This window comes from Equus quagga, chromosome 2 (assembly GCF_021613505.1).
Source record: "Equus quagga isolate Etosha38 chromosome 2, UCLA_HA_Equagga_1.0, whole genome shotgun sequence".
In the NCBI taxonomy this organism is placed as follows: domain Eukaryota; kingdom Metazoa; phylum Chordata; class Mammalia; order Perissodactyla; family Equidae; genus Equus; species Equus quagga.
The window spans coordinates 53,724,318-53,732,904 of record NC_060268.1 but is presented as its reverse complement, the minus strand read 5'-3'; the positions used below and the strand labels follow the sequence as shown (position 1 = coordinate 53,732,904).

Sequence of the window (8,587 nt, the reverse complement as noted above, 5' to 3'; positions counted from 1 at the left end):
ACATTATTGCTGTTTTTCCTTTTCCTGCCTTTTTCAAAGTAAGTAAATAGATTTTTTTTTTTTTAATGTTTTAGAAAAGCAGCTCCATGGTATTGTTAGGCATTGTTCCTGGCTGTTCTCCAGAGCCTGGTCTATGGCCCTTCCAGAGATTCTGTAAGCTACTGAATGTCCCTTAGTAAATCAATTTCTGCTTAAAAACAAGTCTTTAGTACTGAATGTGTTTCGTAGCAAGAGGTACAGGAGAGAGGTTCTGAACGGAGGAATCCCTCTGTAACTCAAGGATAGCTAAGCCTCTCTCAGCCTCTATTATTCCTGTTGCTGCCAGAGAAAAATATGACCAATAATCTGATGGCTTGTAACAGCGCAAATTTATTGTCTTATAGTTCTTTACTTCAGAGGTTCAATGTACGTCTCATTGGGCTAAAATCAAGCCCTCTACATTCTTTTTGGAGGCTCCAGAAAAGGCTCTGTTTCGTTGTCTTTTTCAGCTTCTAGAGGCTGCCCTATTTCTTTGTCACCTGGCCCCTTCCTCCATCTTCAAAGCCAACAACAGCGGGTCAAGTCCTTTTCACAGGGCATCTCTCTGATCCTTTCTCTGCCTCCCTCTTCCACTTTTAAGACTCCCATGATTCGATGGGCCCCATCTCAAGATCACCCGATTAGCAACCCTAATTGCATCTGCAACCTTAATTCCCTTTTGCCATGTGAGGTAACATATTCACAAATTCCAGGGTCAGGATGTGGCCATCTTTGGCAGAGCCATTGGATCGCAGAGCCTCACAACAGCTTGACCTCCATCTCTCCCTTCTCTAAGGCTGATAGGAACACCTAGCAGAAAGCTGTGGTTTCCCAAGCAAACAGGTTTCCAGGCCCTCTCCTGGGGGAAATGAAGACGGCCATCTACCAGTGGCTCAGACAGGAATTCTTGCATGTGAATAACAGACAGCAGTAATCGCTTAGACCTCTGCAAATTTAGGCTTAAGTGGAGAGACTTTTATATGTTCCAGGTTTATGTCCCCTAAAATGAGGAAATGAGGTCTTCATTCCTACATTCACAAGGTATAATATGGTTTTTACAAATACTGTCTTGACTCAGTTTTGAGGGCCTGGCTAAAGGCCAGTTGGTTCCCCTTCTTGAGTAGCCAATTAAGGCCACATCTCAACCACCTCCCTTAGCAGGCGCTCACACTCCAGCTGCTGTATGCTCACCTAATTGCCCCAGGGCCAGGTGTCAGCCAGCCAGGGACAGCCCCTATGCCCCAGAGTCCCCTGAAATTATTCAAATCAGGCAATCCTAGCCCTTTATACCCTGCCTCACCTGTTCCTTCCCACGGAAACCACAATAAGGTGCTTTCCCATGGTTCCCCTTTCTCCTCTGCCTCATGACTGACCCCAATGCTCCCCCTGAGCAGCCCCCCAGTGGCTGCTGTTTCTCCCCAAGGAGGCATGAGCATAATGAAACAGTGACACTCTTTCCGGTTGTTCTCGATCTGTGTCTGACCTCACCTAAGGTAATATGGTTAAAACACAGGGTAAGTGTGTTTAATTGATTTTTCTCACTTTTTAAGTTTGATTGATTTTCTCTCTGCAGAGGATTCAGGGAAGACCTTTCTCAACAGGTTCAAGGCTAATTTTAACGCCAACACAGGATAGTCCAGAAAGGCCTGCGGCAACTCCGCTGAAGGCGCCCCTCTGCCCTCTCGCCCCTGAGGCCCAGAGACCCCACTGGGCCAAGCGCAGGGTAGGGGACCAAGCGTAACACTGTTTCTTTGGAACTGTCTTTTGATTGGTCGGGAAACCGGCCTCCAGAGATTCTGACTGGAAGAAACAGCTTCCTCTTCACAAATACCGTGAAACTGCTTCTCAGACCCATGAGGCCCCAGCGAGTCTTTTCTGTTTTCAACAAAACTTCTGAATCTCCTTCGCCGTTATAAACAGTGCACCCTCTGCCCAAACTTCCAACCTTACTTCTCGCCTTCCGAAGCCCAGTCCCCTTTCCAGTCATGAGCCCTGTCTCGCTGCGGCATAATCTCCCCACTCAGGGGGAAGCAGAGAAGCTGGGTCCAAGTACCTATCTGGGCAACCAGCCCATGAATTGGAAGCTCTCCCTCTGGCCATTCCCTTCTGCCCTTCCTGTCTCACTCTGTCCCATCCCCACCTTTCTCTCTTCCCCCCATTTTTCTCCTACCCACTCAAGCAAGGGCTGCAGTGGATTCCACCCAGAGGCAAGAACCTGGGAGAGACACAGACAAAGCATTTATTCCTCTGGCGGAGGGAGTTCATTTCACTCCTCCGAGGGTGGCAGGATGGAAACTTCCTACACTTTTGTCTCTGCCCTGCTCTGAAGGAGGAGTGGTGCAGTTGTGTGGAATTTGCTGGGTTTGAGGACTGCTGTAGAAATTCCCCCTTAGTACTCTGAGTAACGTCCTTCCCCTAGTCATGCTTCCAGCTGAATTGTTTGTAAACTTTTCTTAGTGGGAGCTCCAGTGGTCTCTTACTGGAAGGTGCATCCATACCACTAGGTTTCTGCTACGGATCAAAGTTCCTTCTGCTTCTCCTTCCAGTTCTTCCCGTTCAGCTCCAGGCTCCCCTCAACCTCACACAGAAAGAACCCCTCTCTCCAGTGTGTCCACTGCCCCAGTGACTCTTCCCAAAGCCAGTCCCAGCCTGTGCTCTGTGCTCTGTCCACGCTCCTCCCTGACCTGTGGGACTGAGATTTGGGCTCATTCATCAAGCAAAACCCTTTATTCTCAAAATTACCATAAAGCTAATATAATTCAACATAACTGTCAAAAGCAAAATGAATAACCTAGTGTGAAATCTACACTCAAGAAATATCTCTTGCTTGAGTTTAGCTTAAATGCAACATTGTTCCAACTCGTTTCTAACTTTTAAAATAGTTTCTTTCTTCCAAACACAGGACGTGGGAACAGCTCCCCAGGTTAATCAGTTACCTATTTCCCTGTTGGTTCTGTGTCACCAGAAAGTACGCCAAGTTCTTTCTCCTTCCATCACTCTGATTATTTGTTATAGTCCCAATTTAGATCCTCCTGCCCCCTCCCCACACTCATCTCCTGCCCTGGGTGCGGGGGCGGGGGGGGGGGGGGGGGGGGGGGGGGCGTGCAGCTGGAGGCGCAGGAGAGTGAGTCTTGCTTAACGGCTGCGAGCTGAGTGTATTCAGCTGGCTCCGCTGCTAACTCTGGAACCTTAGGTAAGTGTATTCAGCTGGCTCCGCTGCTAACTCTGGAACCTTAGGTAAGTTTGCTTAACCTCTCTGAGCCTCTCTGAAAAATGGGGTCAATAATGATGATACTGATACTATTTTATGTACTAGTACTAGTATGATACTATTATGTACTAATAATAGTATGATACTATAGTATGATACTGCTTCTGTACTGATTTCTGTGATACAGTAATAATAATTTCTGCACTATAATAAAAGTACCGATACTATTTTCTTTACCAATAATTTCTACACTTTGGCAATTTCTGTACTAATAATACAGACATAATAGAAAGTCTGTGCTACTCATAACATAATCATGATAATAATTCTATAATTTCTATGCTCATAATATCTGTACTAATAATACTAATAGTTTTCTGTAAAATGAGGCTATAATAGTACTGATCTTACAGAGTTATTCTGAGTATTATATGAGAAAAAACAGGCAAACCATACAGAACACAGCACGTGGTACTTGCTTAATAAATATTAGCTGTTATTGTTGCTGTTGTTGATGTTGGTAGGCTTCTAGTCAGTCTCCCCTGGCCTTGACCAGAGAAACTTGTGAATAAAACTTAGAATGGGCTTGTTTTCAAGTCTGTCTTGGTAAAGGAAAGACCAGCCCTGAGCGGGATCTTCAGGGAAGGGAGAGGGTTGTGGCCCCCTGGGGCCTCTTCGTGAACCTCCGGGCTGCCTTCCTGTCTGTGGAGGTCATTTGTTCCTGGAAAGAAGAGAAATGGGTATTCGAGGGGTTGGAATGGACCACGTGGTCAAGAAGGAAGGGTTTCTGCTCTCTCTCGGGTGGAATGGGAATCTCATTCAGAGGAACAGGGATGGTGCTCCGGAGGAAGGTAGCTCAGCGGCCTCCTTTGTCTCTCCATCACGAGGAGGTAACCTGGGGCTTTTGTCCCAGAGAAAGATGTCTCAGGAGTAACGGAGGGTCCAGAGGCAGGAGAGCAAGATCCCTAGAGAGAGCCGGGTCTGGAACAGAAACGAATATTGCAAATTTTCATCATCCTAATGGGTGGCTTGCGGGGGAGGGAAAGAAGGGGAGTGGACCTGTTTGCTGTGGTCCTCCGTTCGCCTTCCAGAGGGAGCTTCCTTACCGGGTAGGAGCAGGCAGACGCGGCTTCAGACTGGGCCTTTGGATCACATTTTTCCAATGAGATTTGTAGGGCTTCCTTTCGGCCTCCCTATTTTATTGTAAGTGGAACCAGTCCTGAAACTACTTGGAGCAAAAGTCCATGAATGAAGATCAACTATTTCACATGTTGTAAAAAGTAAAAAAACCAGAAAAATCGACATCTGTAATTCCCCCACCTTGATTCTCCACTTGCAGCCTATCAGTACCCAGGTCGGTGTCCTCAGAAGCCTGAATAGTTAAGAAACAAAGAAATAAACACTTTCCCCCCAGGCCTCCTGCAGAAGTGGGGGTCCAATACCTTCTTTCTTGTGTTCATTCAAAGCACAGCTCTGAACCGAACATTCGTAATTGACTAAACAGTCTTCACAAAGTAAATGCAATTTTTCATTGAATAAAGATAATGCAGGATGCTTTCATTTATATGAAGTATCTAGAAAAGCAAATTTATAGAGACAGAAAATAGATCGGTGGTTGCCTAGAACTGAGGGTAGGAGTGGGGATTGACTTCAAGTGGCATGAAGAAACATTTTGGGTAGTGGAAATGTTCTAAAACTAGGTTGTGGTGATGGTTTTACAACTCTATCAGTTTACTAAAATCATTGAGTTTCACACTTGCAGTGGGAGAATTTCATGATATGTAAATTATGCCTCCACAAAGCTGTTTTTTAAATAAAGTCGTGTAGGTAACTGGTTTAAATTGGTGTGCCAAGTAACACAGAGATTAGTATCTACAGTATAGTCCTGACCACTTGCAAACCATGTGAGCTGGAGAAAATTGCTTCACCTCCCTCAGTGTGCAGCGGGAGATCTCCCAGTGTGTAAAGCAGGAGACGATAATGCATGTCTCTGAAGCAGAATGCCAATTAAATGAGATAACGTGCAGACAGCACTTAGCTTAGCAGCTGGCGTGAGGCCACTGCTTCTGAAAGTATTATACCTTGTCCTAGAACCGGGAATGTAGGGTGCCCTGCAGAGAGGTGCGAGTGCTGATCATTTCTTGACTTGGGGAGGGAAGTTGATTCTGGGTTTTTCAATGAGAATGATCTGCAAAGAACAGGTTGTAGCATTGTTTCCAGCATCTCTGGCCCACCAATGCCCCTGTGTTCCCTTTCCAGGCGTCCCTGGACATTGACTTTCACCTCCTCCTGGATCAAGTTGTGAGGATAAAAGGACTGAGATTTGTTACCAGGGACATGGAGAGAACAGAGGCTGCAGGTGCTCCAGGCCCCTTGGTGACTGTCCCAGGCTGGCTGCCCTAGGAGATGCTCTAAGGTAGATATGATCTGCGCAACTAGATATGCACATGGGTCCCTGTCTCCTGAGAGATGCCCAGATGAGCCCAGAAAAGTCAAGTCTGACTGTTGGGAGCAAAATGGGATAACTGGAGTTTGTCTCCAAGAAGAGGCAGTGTTGGGGGAAGCGGGGCTGGTCCCAAGACCAGTGGGAGGGCTTGTTTTCTCCTTGGGTGTGGAGGACACTTTCTTCTGAAGTTTTTAGGGACCAGGATGGATAGAATGAAGCAGCGGTCATTCTTGAAGGAAAGATGCACACGGATGCATCATTCACACCCTCGCATACACCATTCCCACTCTGTCCTTGCAGGCTGACCTGCTCATTCATTCAACATGTATCTACCAAACTCCTACTATAGTCCCAGGGCTGTTCTAGACAAGGTCCTTGTCCTCATGGACTTTATATTCTTGTGGGAGACACAGACAATGAACAAAGGATTAAATGATTCTATACATAAATGCTAACGAGGTTGGGTATGCAGGGGGAGGGAGGGGCTCATTTAGATTGGATGTTTGGGGAAGACCACTCTGAGGAAGCGACAATTAGCAGAGCCTTGAGGGATCAAAAGAAGCAAATATCTTGAAAAAGGGCATTCCTGGTAGAGGGAAGAGAATTTGCAAAGGCCCTGGGCCAGGTGTGGGTTCTGTGTGTTCAAGGTGCAGAAAGAAACCAGTGTGGCTGGAGCAGAGTGAGAGGAAGGCACGGTGCTAGGAGATGAGCTCAGGGTGCTGGTCAGGGCCCAGACCTTTTGGCCTTCCCAGCCACAGCAAACATGGATTTCATCCTAGGTTTGATGGGAAGTCGTTTGGAGGGTTTTGAGCAAGGAAGACAGGTGATCTGATTTAGAGAGGATTATTGTGTCTGTGCGGAGAACAGACTTTCAGGTGCGGGAACTTTCTCATCAAACTACCAGTATAAAATTTCACACCAGAGTGAACAGCCCCTTCTGAGAAACTTTGTCCTCTCTCAGATAGCAAGAAATAAGGACAGTGGACCTCCCATTGCTGGAATGAGGAGACGAGTCTCTCTTCCTGCTGGGTCTTCTCTTTCCCGTTTAGGGCCTGCATAGTGATGTGTCCCCCACTTTTCCCCAGCCCCGAGAATGAATGGGTTTTCTTGTTTGTTTGTTTGTGGAAGTTTACCTTTAAAAACAATTCAATCCTCATTAAAAACAATTCAATCCTCATTAATTCTCTGATACTGAGTCTTGAAGACATTGAAGAGAACATTTACGAAGATCTGGAGGAAATTTACTATATAAAATGTTTTAACATGAAAAGAATCAATTACCTCCCTGTGTGCCACTCAGTCTAATTCTTTCTTTCTTTTTTTTAAACATCTCTACAACTCTACCCGGATCTCCATTGCCTGGACTGAAAGAAGACCATAGGTGAGGCTCTCTAGCCAGAGACACCTTTCCATAAAATAACCCAGAGGAGCCAGAGCAGAGGAAGGTAGCGTTAGTTTGCTGAGGCTGCCATAACGAAAAGCACAGACTGGATGGCTTACACAGCAGAAATTTATTTTCTCGCAGTTCTGGAGGCTGGAAGTCCAAGATCAAGGTGCCAACATGGTTGGGTTCTGGTGAGACCTCTCTCCTCCGCTTACACATCTGCAGTCCTCTGGCTGTGTCCTCATGTGGCCTTTCCTCTTTCCTCCATGGAGAGAGAGCTCTGGTGTCTCACCTGGGGACCTACGTCTGTGACCTCTAATTTTCATCCATACATTCATTTAATCCAAGGTCACATGTGTACACTCAAGAAGTCCCCATGTAATCAATGTTGTTCCATAAGTGATAGCCATAGCCATGTGGGGGAGGGGGGGGTCTCAAATTCAGTGTTCCCAGGGGCCAGGCAGATGACATACATTTTAACAGAAGCAGACGTTATCTGCCAAAAAGCATTCAAATACCTTTAGTGTTTTCAAATGGTAAAAAAAATTTAAACAACTTCCTAGCCAAACAAAACACATCTAAAGGACTAATTTGGCCTATAGGCCACCACCTTATAGCCCCTGATGAGTATAATGGTGTGACCTTTGTTCCCAAGAGTAGGAATGTGGGAGACAGAAGCGTGTAAGCAGACTCTTCTCCCCACAGGTGCGTCTCCACGGGCAGCTCTCCTAAGACACTCGACCCTCCTAAGACCCTCAACCCTCAAGTCCCTGGAGGCAGAAATGTTCTGGGCCTGCAAAACAGTTAAGGGACATTAAGATAACACTACTTTATGGATATGAACAGACATTTTTCCAAAGAAGATATACAGATGGCCAATAAACACACGAAAAGCTGTTCAACATCAATAATCATCAGGGAAATGCAAATCAAAACTACACTAAGATAACACCTTAAGCCTGTTAAAATGGCTATAATCACTAAGACTAAAAATAACAAATGTTGGAGTGGGTGTGGAGAAAAAGGAACCCTCATATATTGCTGGTGGGAATGCAAACTGGTGTAGCCACTGTGGAAAACGGTATGGAGATTCCTCAAAAAACTAAAAATAGAAATACCATACAACCCAGCTATCCCACTACTGGGTATCTATCCAAACAACTTGAAATCAACAATCCAAAGTAACATATGCACCCTTATGTTCATTGCAGTGCTATTCACAATAGCCAAGACATGGAAACAACCCAAGTGCCCAACAACTGATGGTTGGATAAAGAAGATGTGGTGTATATATATATATATATATATACACAATGGAATACCACTCAGCCATAAAAAATGACAAACTCATCCCATTTGCAATAACATGGAAGGACCTGGAGGGAATTATGCTAAGTGAAATAAGCCAGTCTGAGAAAGACAAACACTAGATTATTTCACTCATATGTGGAATATAAACAAGTACTGGGACAAAGAAAACAGTTCAGTAGTTACCAGGGGAAGGGGGGGGGAGTGGGCACAGGGGGTG

The 8,587-nt window shown here is 45.6% G+C and overlaps 1 long non-coding RNA gene across 2 annotated transcripts; it reads left to right on the top strand.

Annotated features, from left to right (window-relative positions):
- Positions 1-3,128: 3,128 nt before the first annotated feature.
- On the top strand, positions 3,129-7,939 carry LOC124234820 (uncharacterized). 2 transcript variants are annotated; one of them, XR_006887419.1, is made up of 4 exons: positions 3,129-3,211; positions 5,489-5,645; positions 7,047-7,250; positions 7,765-7,939. It is a non-coding gene; the product is annotated as an uncharacterized LOC124234820 (long non-coding RNA). The 2 variants fall into 2 exon arrangements; XR_006887420.1 differs by having other exon boundaries at positions 3,162-3,255.
- Positions 7,940-8,587: the final 648 nt, after the last annotated feature.